Below are 21,021 nucleotides of genomic sequence, written 5' to 3' on the forward strand. Positions count from 1 at the left end.
ACTTTGAATGCCTCCAAGTACTATGATGTTTCTGTCTTGAATTAATTTTGTGATAACACTTTGTTCACTTATACATGATTGCTTTTTGCATGGTGCTTATAATGCTATTGACAGGATGCCAGATGGAGATCTCTTTGGACCTTAAAAAAAGGACAAAACTACTTCTCCTCAGTTATACTATGATAACCCTCACTCCTACCCAGCCCCCCAAATAAATGAATGACTCTAGATTATTATTTTTTCCTATAGTTTCTACTGGTCCTTTCTGTTTTTACCACTTGAGTGGCTGGAAATTCAGCCTTGTGGTATGATGGACATTCTTAACCTCTCTAAAAACCTTTGTCCTCAAATAGAATTTCTGGGATTTCTGCATGAAACTGTAGTGCAGTTACCTGTCTGGCTTTTGAGAGACAGCAAAGGCTGGTGGCTGGGCCCACTCCACCTCTGTCCTCATCATGCCGTGGGGCTTAATCTCTGCATGGGCACTGAGTGTGAGAAGAAGAGAAAATGAGTGTTTATAAAGAGCAGGGCACAGCCCTCTATGTGGGAGCAGTAAGGGGCCCCAATGCTGCCTTTCCAAGGTGCGCTCAGTCTGTTTTCTCCTTTCCAGAACTGGGCAGCCTGCTGCCCACTTTTCAGAGGTAGCCATTGTTTGAGCTTGAGCAATGCAGTGATTACCTGGGTTTTGGGTGTGAATTTTAAAGCCAAACAGTTAAAGTTTTACAGGCACAGTCCTCAAGATTTCAGAAGTTCTTGTGTATATTTTTCAAGTTGGAATGCATTTTCAAAATTCCTTATGGTGAACCTATTAAAGAGACTCTTAGCTGTGAAGATTTGTCGTATGATGTTGTTGAGGAAGATGAACATACATTGTCTCTTTAACATTTCAAATAATGTTGAGAGTTGTGCTTTTTTCTTTCATATTCTTTTATATTGTGAGTCTCTAAACACACAGGTGCTGTGGAAGCCCATGAGTGCAGAAGACAGAGGGGAAAATTTAGTGTTATAGCTCATTTATATTAGGACTCACTTTCTAAATTTGACTTTAGTGCTTGCTTTAAAGAATATTTATTTTTTGTGTAGTATTAATGTAAGGCCTTCTGAACTGGGGAATTGTTCTCTTCATCATTAAGTCAATGTTTAGTAAACATTTCTCAAAAACTCTGAAGAAGGTGAAGCATTTCCAAAAAACATATATTCATGTGTAGGCTCATTATGAATTTCCTATTTTGCCTGCTCCATTTTATGTGGCCTTATTACATTATGCATCATTTAACAGATACAAATGCAGCCCTGCATTTTACTTTTATGCTGTAAAGACATTTTATTTCTGTGTATACTTATTTCAAGAAGTTAATTGGTAATACATTAGCCTCTGTAACCTTGCTGTATTGTGTAGTCATTAGGAGCCCAAGCTTTGAAGTTAGACATTTCAGTTGGAGCTCTGGACTCCACTTGGAAAATCACTACGTGTCTCCAACCTTAGTTTCCTAATCTGTAAAATGAGGATGCCCCCTGAAGTTGTTGAGAGGGTCACATGAGATAGTGCATGCGAAGTGCCTGACCCATTGTCACTGCACATTTCTGAGCAAGAAGATGCATGGTGTGGGGTAAACAATTTGGGACTAGCAGACTGGAGATCTGGGATTCGAGGCTACAGAAAATCCACAAAGGCTGGAAAGAGAGGTTGAAACCAGGGAGACCCAGACTTTGGTTCTAAGTACATAGGGTGGTGTTGCTTTTCCACTGGTTATTCTAGTATTCATATTGCTACAAACAAGGAAATGGATACAGGGTTTTTTTTTCCCCTCCCAAAGTCATGTATTACTTTAGCAGAATACATAGGAAAAGATTTGTGGTTATTGGCATGCTGGACTAGAACTTGATGCATCTATCTTTATATTTTCTCCAAACAGGAAGTTAAATTACTGTTCTGAGGTTCATGAGTTCAGAGCAGAATTTACGCCTGGAAACAAGTATGTTACCTGATCCACACTTGGCTAGGCTAGTTAAGTGTTTAGATAGAATGATATGTTTTTTTTTTTTTTTTCTTTCTTTTTTGGCTTTTTCTGTTCTGGATTAATGGTGGATGTTTGTTGACTGTGGATCCCTCTGTCCTTGTAGCCTATGTTGTGAGGTGTAGCCTGGGGGCATTGTGTGGTTTGGGGAATGGAAGTAGGTCAGTCAATGCTCATTGGGTGCCAAGGGAGTTCATAGGATTAGTGGATTTTTTTGAATTTTCAGTATGACACTGGAGTCATAACCAGAAGCTTAGTTTATAACCAGAAGCTTAGTACTGGGGATAAGGGGATGGCCAGATGGAGAACATGAAGGAAGGTCCATCCTGGATTGCACTATCTTGTGATCCCAGGCTCCTTGGAAGCTAAGTGGTTGGGAGTAAAATTGGGCTTGACTCTGCCCGCATTCTTCTCAAGCCCAGTAGGGCTCACTTTACTGTCCCCTTCCTTGAATAGTAGAATTTCAGTCCCTTCTTCTTTTATTCACTGAATGGTGGAATTCATTCATTCATTAATATTGATTGAACATCTACTAGATCAGACAGTGTCCTAAATATTTGGGAATACAGCAGTGAACAAAGCAGACAAAAATCCCTGCCCTCATGGAGTTTCCATTTTAGAGGGAAGAAGCAGACAATATACACAACAGAACCCTAAGTAATATATTGGAAAGTGATAAATACTCTAGTGAAAAATCAAGCAAGGAAGGGAGATAGAGTGTCCTTGGGTCAGGCGGGGGTTGGAGGGTGCCTTGCAACTTAGAAAAAGCTGGTAAGGGAAATGGAGTTCTTATATTTGAACAAAACCTGGGGGAGGTGAGGGAGTGAGCTCTGTGGAGACCCAGACCAAGGCAATAGGAAGGACACACAGAGAACCTGGGGATGTAGGAGAGGCAGGCCAGTCAGGGAGCCGGTGGGGAGTGTGGGCAGAGGAGAGTGGTAGATGAGCTGGAGGGCAGCCAGCTGGGCGGGGGGGGGGGGGGGGGGGGGGGGGGGGGGAGGAGGCAGTGGAGGTGGGGGCTGTGAAGGGCCTTGTAGACCATTATAGCAACTGTGGAGTTGGGGTAGCTGTGAGTGAGAGGGCGCTGCCGGGGGGGTGTTGAGCACAGGAGTGACATGGCATGTGACTTTTTTTTATTATTATTTTTTATTTTTTTATTTTTTTAAAGATTTTATTTATTTATTTGAGAGAGAGAATGAGATAGAGAGCATGAGAGGGGGGAGGGTCAGAGAGAGAGGCAGACTCCCTGCCGAGCAGGGAGCCCGACGTGGGACTCGATCCCGGGACTCCAGGATCATGACCTGAGCCGAAGGCAGTCGCTTAACCAACTGAGCCACCCAGGCGCCTGGCATGTGACTTGTTTTTAACAGGATTACTCTGGCTGCTGTGAAAAGAGTTTACCTACTAGTAGGCCAAAAAAAAGCTTTCTGTGTGTGTGCGCGTGCACGCGTGTGCCAAAGGGACAGTCACGGGGAGGGTGTACTGCTATCACCTTTCGTGTAAAACAAGACTATATTTTGTCATAAGAATGCAGCCCGAGTAATCGTGAGGCCCTGTCCTCGAGGGAGTTTCATCCCGGGTCTGAGGAAAGGGGGCAGTGCAGGGCCATTTCGCCATCATCAGTGACTCGGTACCACTTTTGACTTAAGCAGGGTGGACACATTGTGCACGTGGTTTTACTTCCTGGATGTCATTTACGCCTTGATTGCTTTAGAGGGAACTTGGAAAAAATCCTGTAGAACGACCGAGTCCTGTGGATTTCCCGACAGACAGCCGCCTTCTTTCTCATGCCCTCCCTCATTCCATCCTCTCCTTCCTGCCCCTCTGTGATGATCAGGACTGAGGGCATTGCCCTAACAGACTGTATATTTCTGAGTGGTGGTCGTTAATTTTTCTTGGCTTGGCTGAAGAAACATTCCCGTCACCTCTTTTGAACGTAGAGCACCACCTTGGCGTGAATGAGTTTTGACAACAGAACCTTGTTCTGCAGCTAGAGGTTGGCCCCGTTCCACTCCCTGTTAATTTTCCTGTACAATTAAGGCACCTAGGAAAACATTTGAAGAAAGTTTTCATTTTGTGGGCTAATAATAAATGCCATAAGGTAGTTAGCCAGTCTTTTGGCTTTGGTTGTGATTTTTGCACAAAAGGTGTACAAACAGTAGCTACTACAAAGGTGAATTAGGAGCAGATAATGACTCCGTCTTTTGGACGTCTGAAATACAGAAATAGATTTACACAGATAATTGTTCTGAAGTGTTCACATCTCACTTTTATATTGCCAAATATCCTTGCTAGTTTCGCTTCTTGGCAGTGCAAATGTTTGGAGACATGTTGTATGTTCTCCAGTGTTCATGACTTAGTGTTTCCTCCCCCCCCGCCCCCACATTCTGTAGTTGTGCAGGTTTGTGGATGGAGTCAGTCTGGGGGGACTCAGCCCATCCTTTCGCAGTTTTAATTAGTTGTGAAATATTAGCAGGAAGGCAAAGTTATTTTACATTGAAGTGACTTTTTGGGGGAAGTAGCAGATTAGATTTTATGGTAGCAGCTGTTCTGAGTGGAATTTGTCACAAAGTTGTTGAGAAGTGAATGCTTCCAATACCCTGATATAAATCCTTAGTTTAAAAAAAGTACACGCTGCGAATAAATGAGGGTGTTGAAATAGAGAACAATATTTTTGTAAATATGTTTTAAAACCTAAGCTCTGGTGTTTGTGTTTTTTTTTTTTTTTTTTTTTTATTAACATCACAGCCTCAGTCTTTCAAAAACAATGATTGCTCTGATTTTGTAATGGGAGTCTTTGTTTAGTTTAGAAGCCAATAATGATATGCTACAAAAGAAAACATAACCTAGTAGGGAGGCTCCCTAATGGTGAGCACACTGGAGAAGGAATTTGAGAAGGAACAGGACTTTTGAACATGTTGCTCCTCTTCCTGGAGCACCGCCTTCCTCTCCCCTACCTCCCACCATGAAACTTCAGCTCCTTGATGACTTTTCCTCGCTTAGCCCTCAGCTCTCAACAGGGATGCCTTCCCTGACTTGGCTCGTTCTTTCTACTGTCAACTCTTAGAAGCCTTATGTAGTTCTTCTTCTTCTTCACCAAGAGAAAAAAAAAAAAAGACACTGTGCACTTATGGTATACTTATTTGAATAATTCCTTATTCTGTGAACTCCATGAGAGAAGGGAGAGTTTCCTTATTATTTTTTTTATGATGGTGTCATCTCTGCCTACATACAGTGTGTGACACACTGATAAATATTTGTTCAATGAAGGAGTCCATCTATGAGTTGAGTTTGGGCGGCCATAGGAAGGCTGGTACAAAGATTTAGGCCTATGGCCTCATATTCACATGACTCGGGGGGCCGGGCAGCCATCGTAAATGAGTGGAGTGGACTTTTGAAGTCCCCTGAGATGTGCTGGGCAAAGCAGATAGAATGTCTGGGGAGGGGGCCTGCTGAGGGGATGCTCTCCTCCCTCCTTCCGTGGCGGCTCATTCTTTCCACCACAGGGATGTAGGCTTGGACTGTGGCAAATTTAGAAGGACTCCCTGGGCAGATGGGTTAGGGTGGGGTAGACTTAAACAGTAGGAAGAATGGGGAAGGAAGGCTGCCTGAGGGTATGGAGTGCCAGGAAGGGTTTTGAGCAGAGGCGAGAGATTGTCAGATTAGGAAGTGTTTAGGAAGAAAATTTTGGCAGTGTGGGAAGTCTTCAAGTATATCAGGAGACTCGTAGGTTCTGAGGCTAGTGTCGTAGTCCACGCCAGAGCTAAATGAGGCTGGGCTCTGGGAGGAGTGTGGTGGTAGAACCAATAGTTTACTGTCTGGCAGCATTTTTGCAAATACAGAGACAGACATGTATCAGAAAAATAAATTTCTGAAAATTATACCACTCTTCATCAACATCTTTCTAGAAACAACAGAAATGGCGACTGGAAAAGCAGAGCATGAGGTCAGGTCGGATTGCTGTGGGTTGAGGACTGAGTGGGAGGTGAGAAAGGAACACCAGTGAGAGAGACTCCTCTTCTGAGAGGTTTTTCAAAAATAGGAAGAAAAGAAACTGGAGCAGAAGCCGGGGCAGAGGAAAATGCCAGAAGGATCCAAGGGGATGGATTTCCTGTGCCAGTGAGGGTCCCTTCTTCTGAGACCCTGAGAGCACAGTGGGGTGGGGAAGACATCCAGCCTCTGAGGTGGGAGTAGCCAGCAGATGCCAAGGTCTTGCCAGGTGGCAGAGGACACATACGCTCAATGAGGATTGTACGTGAGGCTGGGGCTTTGCTTTGGGGAAGATGTGTGTAGGACCTAGTGCTAAAATGCATTAGCATTTCCGCTTTTATCACAGTTTTTATTAACCGGTGCTAAAGAAATACTCTTGGAAATATTGGGGGAAATCATCCCTTGCTTTTTCCTTCTGACTTGAAAACTCACCAGAAACCTCAGACGCCTCCTGAAATCTTGAACAGAAGCAGCCTCAAAATGATGCCATGGAGGATATTTAGGACCTGTGGAAATCCAGAAGCCATTGCTCTTCTGTGTGGGATCCTTCTTTGACTAAAAGTCCAAGGCTGATCTCACAGAGCTTTGGTAATCAGCTGCACCTGAAGCGGGTCTGAAAAGAATAGATTGGTAATAGAGTATTATGAAATATAATGTAATATAAAAATATAAGTATAATATTATGAAGGAAAATATGATGAAACTACTATAGACATTCAGTAATATCTTTGGAATCAGGGAATACTTTAAGTTTGCTACCACTTTCTCAGTTAAAAAATTTTTTTACTTTCCCAGGCCATTGCTGTTTTCCCATCAGGCTCAGGTCTTTTCAGAGTTTCTCAGAATAAGTCAACAAATCTATTTCAGATGTGTTTGTTACTAAGCAACGGTTGCTAAGAGCGTCTGTAATTAAGATGAAAGTTCCAAGGTAACTATGCCCAAACAGCCCCATTTTCAGCATTTTCTGATAAGGCGACCATAGGGTGAATAAAAGTGAAAGAAGACTATTTCAGCGAGAGCACCGTGCCTGACATTTCTGAATGTGTTTGCTGTCCTCTAGCTCATCTGGGAGAGAGAGTTTGTGTTTTACAAATCAGCTAGTAGTTTTTCCTCACGCGTCGGACGCGCATGGTCCTCATGTGAACAGGTGATGCCCGTTGGAGGCAGGGCCCCCGCACGGCCGTGGCGCGGTGGCCACGTGGTCCCAGGCGCCCGCAGTCTGACATGGCTGGTAAGAGGGATGACCAGAGGGAGCCCCACGTGAGCTCAGTGGCCTCTGCAGCTATGACTGACCTAGATTAAGCAGCAATGAAGGCATGTTCTGCACTCTGTTTAACAGTGCACAGTGTCTTTTTTTTTTTTTTTTTTTCTCTTGGTGATTTGTAAAGGAAGGCTCATTGCAGGCGCTTCACAAATTTCCTCTTTCCCTTCCCACTCCATTCTGTTCCAGGGGCGAGGGGAGGAGGATGGGGTTTCCATGACAACCTGTGGTTGAGTGACCTCCTTTTAGACCTGTTGTTAGATGCCCAATGGGCCCCAGTAGAGGTGCAGAGAGCCAAGCCTCACCTAGTGGGAGGCTTTGTGGTAAAAGAGGAATCAGTCTGTCCCCCAGTCAACAAGCAATTGCTGAGTGACCCTCCAGTTGCCTATAAACTTGGCGCTCCTCTTTGGGGTTTGCTTACAGGTTGGCCTCACTGCAAAGCAGAGTGACCGTCGGCCACGAAAGAGTGCTGACCAATAATACCTTAGGTTTATGATCTTGGGTAAGTCATAACCACCTTGAACTTTAATTTCCTCATCCTTATGCTGGGGACAGTAATATCTGCTTGGCTCATATGGTAGGGTTGCCATAAGAATTAGATGAGACAGGGTATGAAAGTGCTAGGACATGTGTATATACATTCATTCATTCAGCAAATATTTACTAAGTGATTCCTATATGCCAGGCACTGTTCTAGTTTCACAATATATTCCATGTCAGAGGAAATAAATAGATCTGCTCAATTCTTTTTAGTGTCCGTTTAATATCCCATAGTTTAGGTGTTCCATAATTCATTTAACCATCTTCCAATTAAGTGAACAGTGCTGCACTGAACATCTTTAGATGTATATTTTTGGCATATGTGAGAATATTTCTCTAGGAGAGTATCGTAAGAGATGTTGCCAGATCAAAGGCAGGCATATTTAATATTTTGTTGGATACTACCAAATTCCGTCTGAAAGGCAATGACAACCTTCCTGCCTGGAATATCTGTAATACCCATTTCCCCATACCCTTGCTAATATGCTCTTTTAAGTTTTACCGATCTGTTGGATGAAAAATATCTAATGGTTGTGTTATTTTCAGTTCCTTGATTTATTAAGGAGCATCTTTTCATCTTTGTTGGCCATTTTTACTTCTGTGATTAGTCGTTTTAATGCCTTCTTTATCTACTGGGAGATGTATCTTTTGTTTAGTAATTTGAAAGGGTGTTTTATATATTTAAAACCTATCTGATTTTACTTACTTTTCCATTGAGATGACAGGGGCAAAGTTAAGTGCTGTATATATCACAGAGGAGTAAGACGCATATGAAGTTAAATATGATGGGACTTGATTAGAAACCAGGCTTCTCCTAGTCCATTCTGCTTTTATTTGAGCACAAAGGATTATTTGGGAGGCTCAGCAGGCCAAGGAGGGTGGGTTACCTCAGTGGGGCAGTTGGATGGCTGGAAGCAGCAAGAGGGAGGGCATTGGGTTACCGAAGGGAGCCAGGACTGAACACAAGCTTCTCCAAACGCCTATGGCTCTTTCAGCCCATCCTGCAGGAGCTACCTAATCCTGGGAAAAAGGAAAGGTAACTGAAGGGTGGAAGGATGGAGGGCTGATGACCCTGGCTTTGTTCCTTAGGGGGCGGGACCAAAGGCAAAGGAGCGAGAGGGACAGCCTCTGTAGGGGGCGGCCTTCCCTCCTTGCAGAGCATATGTAACTGTTGCAGCTGCCTCTGTGCTGGGGAGACCAGAGAATGTTCCTATTCTTAATAATCACAAGAGAAACAGAACAAAGATCCTCTTCTTATTTGAGTTTTCTACAGTACCTCCTTTGAATAATCGTAACTTTTTTTCTGATTGAATAGTTACCATTTCCTTTTCTGTGTAAAAGAGTAAACTATGATATAAAGTTTTTCTGAAATGGCCTTATTTTAGGCTTTCTTTTCATCCTTATTCTGATCTGGCTTGTTGTATATGTTCAATGGGGCTAAATCCTAGGATGGAAATTCTAGATTTTTTTTTTCAAGGCTGGAAGCAACTTTAGGGGCCATCTGGTTTAATTCACTTATCAAACAGGTAGGGAAGCCAAGATTTTGGGAAGTGGGGTGGTTTGTTTAAAAGATTACCCAGTTGGGGCACCTGGGTGGCTCAGTCGGTTAAGCATCTGACTCTTGGTTTCCCCTCAGGTCATGATCTCACAGTCGTAGGTCATGTGATCCAGCCCCTCGGTGAGCTCTGCACTCAGCAGTGAGTCTGCTTGAGATTCTCTCTCTCCCTCTCCCCTTGCTCCACCCCCACTCATGCTCTTTCTTTCTCTCTCTCAAATAAAAATAAATAAATCTTAAAAAAAAAAAAGTGAATAAGTCTTCCAGACTTAGGGAGGGTCTTCCAGATTAAGGACTAGTATTAGGGACTCTTCTATTTTATTAGGACTTCTGGTTGTGCCATTTAACATCTTTCTGACATTTGCCTAGTTTCCCCACCAGATTTCTTACCTTAAAAATGAGGCTGATTGTATTTATTTCATCAAATTGTTGTACTAAGTATTTAATAAAGCACTTCTCGTGTTTGAATTTTAACCTCCATGTCTGCATGGTTTTGAAAGCCCCTCCTTTCTCATTTCTCAGCATCCATTATGCATATATCATGTGCTTAGTCAACACTTACTGAATTAACACAAGGTTAAGGTAATTGTTATATATTTCTATGCTTCAGTCTCACACATACGTGTGCACACACACACAAACACACCCACAACCTTAGTCTCACATTCTTCAACGTATAACCACTTCAGGGTTGTATAGTGTGTCTCCTGGTTTCAGACATGAGAATATTTGAAGTATTCAGAGTGAAACAATTCTCCCATGACTTTAAAGAATTTAGAGAAGGGGATACCACAAGTTCCTTACACGTTCAATTTTGATTTTTGATAACTGATCCTGTTAGAAAATGTGTTTGTTTTAGTTTCTGTTTCACAGGCTGCTGTTGATTCCTGTTTTCTCTTCTGTAGTGAGTGCTCTGTTCTGCCCCTTGGCTGAGCAGATTTCCCCTGGAGTGAGAGGTCGGCAGTCTGTTGTCCTGCAGCATGCCCTCAGAGTAAGGTGAGCGGGAATCTGCAGGGTTACAGAGTGCAGGGTGGCTCAGGTCATGCTAATAGATAGGGCTGGTGTAACCCGGGTTGAAGCCATATTTGGTTGGTCTGCCTGGTCATGGTCTCAGGGTAGGGCTGGGTACATTTGAAGTCAGGTATCTGTGTATTGGGAGCACCACCCACAGGGAATGCTTAGGAATGATGGGTTATGTTACCAAGGAGAAAGCTAAGAGAACTGCTATTCCTACAAGTTTCCCCACTGAATAAGCTCTTTTGTCCTGTTACAAAGAGTGATTCACAACTCCTTAGTGCCATCCTGGCTGGGATTGAGATGTGGATACCAGGGGTGGGAACTGCCTTCTACCTAGAAGCATTTGGTTTTAGATCAAGAGAGAGATTTTCCAGGGCGCCTGGGTGGCTCAGTCGTTAAGCATCTGCCTTCGGCTCAGATCATGATCCCAGGGTCCTGGGATCGAGTCCCACATTGGGCTCCCTGCTCAGCGGGAAGCCTGCTTCTCCCTCTCCCACTCTCCCTGCTTGTGTTCCTGCTCTTGTTATCTCTGTCTCTGTCAAATAAATAAATAAAATCTTAAAAAAAAAAAAAAGAGAGATTTTCCAGAAGATGGGTTATGTGGAAGGGGGCAGGGAGGCCGGGGGTAATGATCCCGAATATCAGCTCCTTTGCTTGGTGAGACCTTGGGGCAGGCATTTGCAGTGGGCATTGGACACTCTGGGTGTCAGAGCTGTCATCTGAACTGACTTTGGGTTCAAGGTAGAGGAAAGCTTAATATCCTTTAAGTCATCTTTTCTTTAATTTTCAGACTTTTCCTAAGAACGGGAAGGTTTCCTCTTGTCCATTTGATTTAGTCCTCCTCTGCTCTCTGAGATTTATTTTTCCTGCTTTTAATCATCTTTTTGTGCTTCTCGGTCAGTGGGTGATTTTTGATGTTCGAGGGTGGTGTTTTTTTTGAACTGTTACTTTAATATTAGTTTTTCTTGAACTTTCGTTTTGACATAATACTGGATGCATAGAACAGTTGCACCACTTTTGCAAAGAATTCCTGTATACATTTCACCAGGATTCTCCAAATGACATTTTGATACATTTGTTTTTTTCTGTTTCTCTTTTTCTTTTCTCCCTGAACCACTGAGATAAGTGTAGACACAATGTCTCTTTGTCCCTAAATACTTAACTGTGTGTTTCCTGAAAACAAAGGAATTCTCTTACATAAATATCCTCCCATTTTCAAAATTGGGAAATTAACATTAATACCATAGTACTATCTAATCTACAGACCTGATTCAGATTTTCCCAGTTTAAACAATAATGTCATCTTTAGTGAAAGAAAATCCCAGATCATGCACTTTATTGAACTGTCAGGTCCCTTTGGTCTTCTTTAATTTGGAATAATTCTTCTTCCTTTGTGCATGCGTGTGTGTGTGTGCGTGTGTGTGAGAAAGTGACATTTTTGAGGACTTTTCTTCTTTCTTTTTTTGTAGTAATGCCCCTTATTTTACATTTCATATCTCCTATGATTAGATTCGGTTGTGCATTTTTGGCAGAACCAAAATTAATATTACTTTTAAATGAATATTAATTTTAATTAATATTAATTTAATTATTTTTAATTTTAATTAATATTCATTTACTAAAGAAAAAAATAGACTTATTTTTATTTTTATTTTATGCTTTTATTTTACTTAAAATACTTGTTATTCTATATATGAATCTTGTAAGTCATATATAAAATAAGAACAGTTTTTGGGTGTTTGCTTTAAATAATGGTGAATAAATTCAAGTTGGATGGGCTAACTTCCCATTAATTCATTTAGCTTATGAGTGAATTCACATTTCCTTCAATATTTAAATTAGCATTTGTGAATTAATATATCTGATCTTCTTTTTAGTCACTTCAGATGCCTATTAACACAAACCGAAAGTTCTTAGGAAAAAATACCTTAATTTCTTAAATCTTATAAATTCAGAAGTTAAACTTATAAATACAGAGAATTTCTCATTCTCCTTACCATTCTAATATCATTTGAGAACACCCATATTTTCACCTTTTAGTCAATGACAAGTCTAAAATCTATTACAATCTGGCACATTCTCAAAGATGTCAGATTCTCAAACATTCCATTACAGCTTAATACCTAATGTATAAAGATTATTCTGAACTTAACACAAGACTATTAATACTATGACTTTCATTAACTTTGGTATCTCTATATTTTATTCCAGATCTTATCCAAGGCACATGCTCACTGTGGGAAAAAGAGGTATATGAGGTAGGCTGAGGTGGCTGTGCTAACTGTTGAGGTGACTGGGCCACCCTACAGTTGTTTATCTGGCAGAGATTTGGGGTTGCAGAGGCATATGTCCAGGTTCTTTTTGAACTGCCAGTAAGTCCATTTTATAATCACTATGACAACAGGAGGCTAAGCCCTTTATGGTTGCTATGACAACAAAGAGCAGTCTACACCCCTCAGATGTGATGGATTTTCAACCTTGATCTCCTGGGTTGATATCCTTATGTCCTTCTTTCATCTGACTTAGGTAGACATATGTTGCAGCTGGTTTCCTCCCCTGCTTGATTACATTTTGCATTTCTTCAGCTCTTGGCAACATTAAATAGTCATTTTACTCCATCTGATTGTATTTTGCATTTCTATTCAAATCTTTGGCCACAAGTCTAAAGCTTCATGTTAATGAAAATGTCTTTCTCTAATTTCTCCATGTTACTTTGAATTATAGCCTTGAGAGCTTGGCTTAGATTCCCAGAAAGAGTTCCACTAATGCAATGTAACTTGGTGATGAGGATTCCTACGCAAGCCACTGTTCCTAAGATCTGAGAACTCTGTGTATGTATTGTAACTAGAGAAAACAAAGTGTGTTCTCCTTTGAATTCTGTGATTGGCTCGCTTTTGAACAGACTTGAAGGCTTAATCACAGTTGAATATACTCAAGTAGGAATAAATCCTGTATAAGACTATCATGAAGTCACGGATAACAGCTACTATTTATTATGAGTGCTATTTACTTTTGGTAATTTAATTTCATTTTGCTTACTTACAGTGTTTGGGATAATAGTGGTCACTGTTTTCTTGGCAAGAATTCTGTCCCATTATTACCTTTTCTGATTCTCTAACTTGTCATCCTTGTGTTTTTGTCATCACCTGTAGTTGCCTCTGGTCTGCCTCATCTCCTCCTCTGACATCCTGTTGAATCCTGAGCCCTCTTTTGGTTTTTCTATAATCTATGCATTGCTTATATTCACTATGGTTTTTTTTTTTTTTTTTTTTTTGGTAAACCTTGTAATTATGGTAAAGGCATACTTGACGGCCCATTTATTTTATTTTATTTTTTTTAAAGATTTTATTTATTTGAGAGAGAGAATGAGAGAGAGCACATGAGAGGGGGGAGGGTCAGAGGGAGAAGCAGACTCCCTGCTGAGCAGGGAGCCCAATGCGGGACTCGATCCCGGGACTCCAGGATCATGACCTGAGCCGAAGGCAGTCGCTTAACCAACTGAGCCACCCAGGCGTCCCCAGCCCATTTATTTTAAAGATCTCTTTGTCTCCTGGAGGAGCCTTTCAATTTTATGTTCTGGGTCACCACATGTTTAGCTTGTTAGGAACCCAAAGGCCATCAACTCTCCCTACCGTAGAGGGTCATTTCTTGTATGTGTCCTCTTCTTGGTCTTGGAAATGCCAAGCAGAAAATGACACATATTGTAGGTGTTTAGTGTGAGTTGGGACAGTGCCATCAATTGTCCCAGGGATGCAGGACTGTCTTGGCTTCTACTGTTGCAAGAAGCCAATTTGATGCTCCTTCCAACCTTCCCTTTCTGGTATAGTCATGACTACCCTGTAGGCAGGGGGGCCTGGCAAAGAAGAGCTGACTACTGACCACTAGAAATCCCAATACCCACTGTATCATTCCCACCATGCTCAGCTGCTCTCCACATACTCATTCATGCTTTTGCTTAGGCGGTGCCACATCCAGGAGGTGGCCAACTAGGCAGCAGCCTCTGTGACCATACTTTTGAATGGATTTCAAAGGCTGAAAAGCCAGGGGGAAATTAGCAGCAATAGTCATGGTGCACTCAGACACTATACAGGATCATTTGGTAAACTGAACTAGTTTTTCCCCTCATTTTGTCGAGTTGTAAATGAACACCAAGCCTCTATGAATAATTAAGCATGAAGACTAAGCACATAAGGACAGTTTTGTGTAGTTGAAAACAGCAAAGTTGTTTGGACGAATATTTACTATTTGCATACTCTTGAAACGCAAATAATAATTATTTGTGGAGTACTAGATGCCAGATACTTTGAAAAAATTGTGTCATTGAATTCTAACAACCTTCTGAGATAAGTCTTCTAATTATCTCCTGTTTTACAAGCAAGAGGTTACATCTGTTGGGAAGAAAGAACTGGCCAACTGCAGAGAGCTGATGGGGGTAGGGTGGGCCCTGAGGACACAGGACTGTCAGTGCTGAAACCAAGACCATCCTAGGCAAACAGGGGTTTGGGCTACCACTTGCACAGAAGCCCTCATTGTGCAGACCCATCAAGAACTCTGCTTCACACGACGTGGATGGAACTGGAGGGTGTTATGCTGAGCAAAATAAGTCAATCAGAGAAAGACATGTATCATATGACCTCACTGATATGAGGAATTCTTAATCTCAGGAAACAAACTGAGGGTTGCTGGAGTGGTGGGGGATGGGAGGGATGGGGTGGCTGGGTGATAGACACTGGGGAGGGTATGTGCTATGGTGAGCGCTGTGAATTGTGCAAGACTGTTGAATCACAGATCTATACCTATGAAACAAGTAATACATTATATGTTAAGAATAAGAAAAAAAAGAAAAGAAGAAGATAGCAGGAGGGGAAGAATGAAGGGGGGAAATCGGAGGGGGAGACGAACCATGAGAGACGATGGACTCTGAAAAACAAACTGAGGGTTCTAGAGGGGAGGGGGTGGGGGATGGGTTAGCCTGGTGATGGGTATTAAAGAGGGCACATTCTGCATGGAGCACTGGGTGTTATGCACAAACAATGAATCATGGAACACTACATCAAAAACTAATGATGTAATGTATGGTGATCAACATAACAATAAAAAATTAAAAAAAAAAGAAAAGAACTCTGCTTTGCACTCAGAAGGGTTTGCCATGGTGTCTCAGGCCAGGTGAATAGCCTGGCAGGTACTATCTCTATGTCAGTTGGAGTTGTTCGTTTTCCTTAGTGGAGAAGCCCTCTGTGGTGTAAATTTTTTGGCTCTTTAGGCTCATTTCTTGTAGCTGTAGGAGGCTGAAGGCAGGTAGCCTCACCTGGCCTGAGAAATAACTTCTCAGTGCCTTATTTTGTCAAGTATTATTATGCCAAGAATCATTGCCGGTTTTTTCCTCTCTCTCCTTCTCCATGGAGGCTGTAACTAGTGTGTGGGTTAATGGAGGGTGGAAAAATTAGATCTTAAAACAGCCCTTTGAGAGGTTAAGGATGAGAAAACACCAGAGAAAGGGGTTTAGGGAGGTTGGGGAGGATGAGCTGTCCTGTTGGCAGAGGCCCTGTGGCCTCACCTCACCCAGGGATTCTCCTCTTTTATTAGCTTCCTGAATTCAGTTTGGACAAGGGAGATGTGTTTTTTTGAGTGAGGAATGTCCCGAGGGTGGAGCTCAGGCTGCTTTGCTCTCAGCTTGGGATCTGGGATGAAATGAGGCCTACAGACATAGCTCTGTTTGAACTCAAATGACTCACAAGGGGGTGTCCATGGAGGAAATGAATGAGTGCCCTGGACCTGCACAAGGGTTGCCCCCCCTTGAGGGTAGACCAAGCTCATGCACAAGCTGAAGGAGCCCAATTTTGGTTTTTAAAAAAGGTATAAAATATTGAGGTGTGTGCACATAGATGACCAGCAGAGTGAGAGGAATTCTTAAAAGGAATTCTGAGAACTGTTTTAAGCCAAAGCGACAGTGTCGAATCAGAGTAGCATACCTTATAAGTGAAGAGGGAACATCCCGAAGTTTGTTATAACATCATCCAAACTCAGCAATACCCAGTACATGATCTGATCCCAGAAGGTTTCCTATTTAATTATATTTTGCAAATACTAATATTAAAAGTATTTTTCAGTTGCTAAACACACACTGACTGATGGGATGGTTGGGAAGAGAGGAAGGAAAATGTTCCAGATGGGAAATCACCTTAGAATGGAAACTTGTCCAAACCTGGATAATTAGGGATTGACGGTAAAAAAGACAGCCCTTAGAAGAAATACTTAGAGTTATTTATGACATGGGTTTACATGGATTGATTGGTGTCTCCTATTATTTCTGAGATGTGTAAGAAATTCCTGAAAGAATCGAGATTGAGGGCATTAACTCTGCCCTCTGACTCTAGGGTTACAGAGTATTTCTAACACTGTTGCTAAAGTGACCTGGAAACAAAAACACTATAGAGAAAGAATACTCGGCCCTTATAAAGTAGCTTTGATTCTAAAAGAGTAGAGCATTACTTCAGTAAATTCAAGCCTTTTTTTTTTTTTTGGCATGGAAAATTTGGCGCCTGTTTTGAATTTGTCTTAGGCAAACTTGCAAATCTGTGGAAAACAAAAACTATACACAGGGCAAAGGTGACATTAGCTGGAGGCTCTGAGATTCAAGGACATCACCTGGGAGAAGCCCAGATTTTGTCATGGAAGCCTCACACCCATCCAGGCTCTGTTCTGCTTTTATCTTGAGACCTATATTTCTTTGGACACTGTAGCCCTGGGATTAATATAATTAGATCTTCCCCGATAATAATAGCTACATGTATTGATGCTCACAATGGGCCTTGAACTGTTCTGAGTATTTTGCCTGTATTAAGTTGTAATTCTTACCGTTCTCTGAAGACACTCTGTTTTTTCCTCTCCTCATTTTAAGATGAGGAGGATCTGAGGACAGAGAAGAGAATAACTCAAAGACCCACAACTTCTAAGTAGTAGTATCAAGATAGAATCTGGCTTCAGAATGTGTGCTGTTCACCACCGTCCTGTGTACCGCCTCCCTAGCAATTTCATTTTGTTAAAAACAGTACTTGCTTCTCTTACCTTGAAGTTGTGACTTGTCCTGGGGTAATGATGTGAGGGCTGTAGACTTTCAAACAGACTGAAAGTGTCACAGACAAAAAGCTGCCAAACGAATGAAGGACTCCTGCCTCATATCATGTAAAGATATTAACTTGAAACAGATCAAAGACTTAAATATAAGAGCTAAAGTTATAGATCTGTTAGAAGTAAACAGGCATGAATCTTTGTTACCTTGGATTAGGTGGTTGCTTAATATAGGACACCAAAAGCACAAGCAACAACAACAACAACACAGTAAATTAGACTTTATCAAAATTTGTACTTTAGGGGCGCCTGGGTGGGTCAGTCGTTAAGCGTCTGCCTTCGGCTCAGGTCATGATCCCAGGGTCCTGGGATCGAGCCCCGCATCGGGCTCCCTGCTCGGCGGGAAGCCTGCTTCTCCCTCTCCCACTCCCCCTGCTTGTGTTCCCCCTCTCGCTGTGTCTCTCTCTGTCAAATAAATAAATAAAATATTTATTTATTTATTTATTTATAAAATAAATTTTATATATTTATTTATTTATAAATTAAATTTTATTTATTTATTTATAAATTAAATTTTATTTATTTATAAAATAAATATTTTATTTATTTATTTATAAAATAAATATTTTATTTATTTATTTGACAGAGAGAGACACAGTGAGAGAGGGAACACAAGCAGGGGGAGTAGAGAGGGAGAAGCAGGCTTCCCGCCGAGCAGGGAGCCCAGTGCGGGGCTCGATCCCAGGACCCTGGGATCATGACCTGAGCCGAAGGCAGACGCTTAACGACTGACCTACCCAGGCGCCCCCAAAATTGGTACTTTAAGGGACATTCTCAAGAAGTGAAAAGACAACCCTAAGGATGTGAGAAAATATTTGTAAATCATATATCTGAAAGACGACACATATCCAGAATACATAAAGAACTGTTACAACTCAATAATTAAAAGATAACCCAATTAAAAACGAAAAGATTTGAACAGACATTTCTCCCAAGCAGATATATAAAGGGCCAATGAGCACATGAAAAGAGGCTTTGTCTTTAAGGAAATACAAATCAAAACCACAATGAGATACCACTCCACACTCACAGGAATGTACATTGTCAAAAAGATGGACAATAACGAGTGTTGGTGGGGACGTGGAGAAATTAGAACCCTCATACATTGTAGTGGGAGTGTAAAACGGTGCAGCTGCTTTGGAAAACAGTCTGGCAGTTCCTCAAAAAGTTAAACATAGAGTTACCATATGACCCAACAGTTATATTGCTTGGTATATACCCAAGAGAATTGAAACCATACATCCGCACAAAAACTTGTACATGAGTATTCATGGCTGCATTATTTACAGTAGCCAAAAAAGTGGAAACAATGCATCAGAAAAGTGGAATCCATCAAAAGAGTGAATCCATTAAAAAGTGGAAATGTCCATCAGCTGATGAATGGATAAACAAAACATCGTCTGTCTATACGATGGAATGTTATTCAGCCCAAAAAAGGAATGAAGTACTCATACATGATGTAATATGATGAACCTTGAAAATATTATGCTAAATGAAAGAAACCAGACACCAAAGGTGATACATTGTATGATTCCATTTATATGAAATCTCCAGGACAGGCAAATCCATAGAGACAAATTATTATTTGCCATAGGCTTTTGGGGTGGGGCAGAAGGTCAGAATGGAGAGTGACTGCTCATGGCTACAGGGTTTCTTTTTGGGGTGATGAAAATATTCTGTAATTGTATACTGGTGATGGTTTTACAAATTTAAAATTATACTAAAAACCCCTGAATTGCATACTTTTTATTAAAAAAGGCAAATTTTATGGTATCAGAAGTATCTCAATATATAAACATATATACATACTAAAAAAACATACAAAGGACAAAGAAAGCTGTATTTGCTCTTCTGGAAAAGCAGGAAACAAAGTTACTCTTGGCCACTCAAAGAATGCAAAAAAGGCAGGAAATGTTACCAACTTCATTTTGAGGACAGGAACTAAGAGAAACTTGCCAAATGAGCTTCCTTTTTCTCCCCCTCTTTTTCTTCTCCTCACTCCCTCTCTCAACCTTCACAGTTAGAAGAAATGACTAGTTTAGGGGGGAGAAAAGAAGATGGTGCTTCTGTTTCAATCTGGAGGTCAGTGTTCCATGTCATGACCTGTCAAACACTCCAGAGGTTCCAAATGTATTACAAAACAACATTTCACAACGTTGTCTCTTTCCACACTGCCCTTGTTAATTTTGTGCTATGCTGTGCTTTTTTCTGCCGGGGTATTTTTGTTGTTGTTTGGTTTTGTTACTTCTGCTTATGTATTTATTTTGACAGAGAATCCTCATAGTGAGTAAAGTATAGCCTACTGAGACCTAACTGGAGATTACATGCTGTCATTGTTTCTAGTTAATATACTTGGGGCCCATCTGATAGTGGGTCCTTGGCTCACTGTCATCCTTAATCCTGGCATGTCCTTCTCTCATGCTGTTCATTAAAGATGGGAGGTCAAGTGGGACTTTGAGGATCAGCTCTTTTTTTTTTTTTTTTAAATTGAGATATAGTTAACATATAACATTGTATTAGCTACAGATGTACAACATGATTGGATATATGTATATATTGTGAAATAATCACCACAATAAATTTAGTTAACTTCCATCATCTTTTTTTTTCTTGTGATGAGAACTTTTAAGATTTACTCTCACGGTAACTTTCAAATATATGATCCAGTATATTTGATGTATATTACATGCTGTATTTGACATCCCCAGAACTTATTTATCTTATGACTGGAAGTTCGTACCTTTTGACCCGCTTCACCCATTTCACCCACTCCCCATGCCCAACTCTCGCAATGACTAATCTGTTCTCTGTTATCTATGAGTAGAGTTTCTTCAGATTCCACCTGTAAGTAATTCTCGCTCTCTGACTTATTTCACTTGGTGTAATGCCCCCAAGGTCCATCCATGCCACTGCAAATGGCAGAATTTTTTAAATTGGCTGAGTAGTATTGCATTGTATGTATGTATATCTTCACATTTTCTTTATCCATTCATCCGCTGGTAGATGATTAGGTTGTTTCTTTTTTTTTTTTTTTTAAAGATTTTTATTTATTCATTTGAGAGAGAATGAGAGAGAGAGAGAGAGAGCATGAGGGGGGGAGGGTCAGAGGGGGAAGCAGGCTCCCTGCTGAGCAGGGAGCCCAATGAGGGACTTGATCCCAGGACTCCAGGATCATGACCTGAGCCAAAGGCAGTCGCCCAACCAACTGAGCCACCCAGTTGCCCGATTAGGTTGTTTCTATGTCTTGGCTATTGTAAATAATGCTGCAATGAAGAGGACCGTCTTTTCTTTTTTTCTGCCCTAATGTTATGCTTCCATATTTTTTGTACATTCTCACTTTTGTCACACTTGAAAAAAATTTTTTTGAACAACCCTGGGCTAAACTGAGACTTGGAAAATGTGTTGATGATGTTCTTTTGTCTCCCCCGCACCGTGTTTTTTGATGCCCCATTTCCATTCTAAACTTTCTTTTCCAGATAATCATTCCTTTTATGTTTCTAGTAATTAAT

The 21,021-nt window shown here is 41.2% G+C and overlaps 1 protein-coding gene across 2 annotated transcripts in view; it reads left to right on the plus strand.

Moving 5' to 3' along the window:
- The window catches only part of NEBL (nebulette), a 346,705-nt gene that overhangs the window by 17,615 nt on the left and 308,069 nt on the right, over positions 1 to 21,021 (plus strand). The gene's annotated exons all lie outside the window — the stretch shown is intronic.

Source organism: Mirounga leonina, unplaced genomic scaffold (genome assembly GCF_011800145.1).
Source record: "Mirounga leonina isolate KUSES-001 unplaced genomic scaffold, KU_Mleo_1.0 Mir_175, whole genome shotgun sequence".
In the NCBI taxonomy this organism is placed as follows: domain Eukaryota; kingdom Metazoa; phylum Chordata; class Mammalia; order Carnivora; family Phocidae; genus Mirounga; species Mirounga leonina.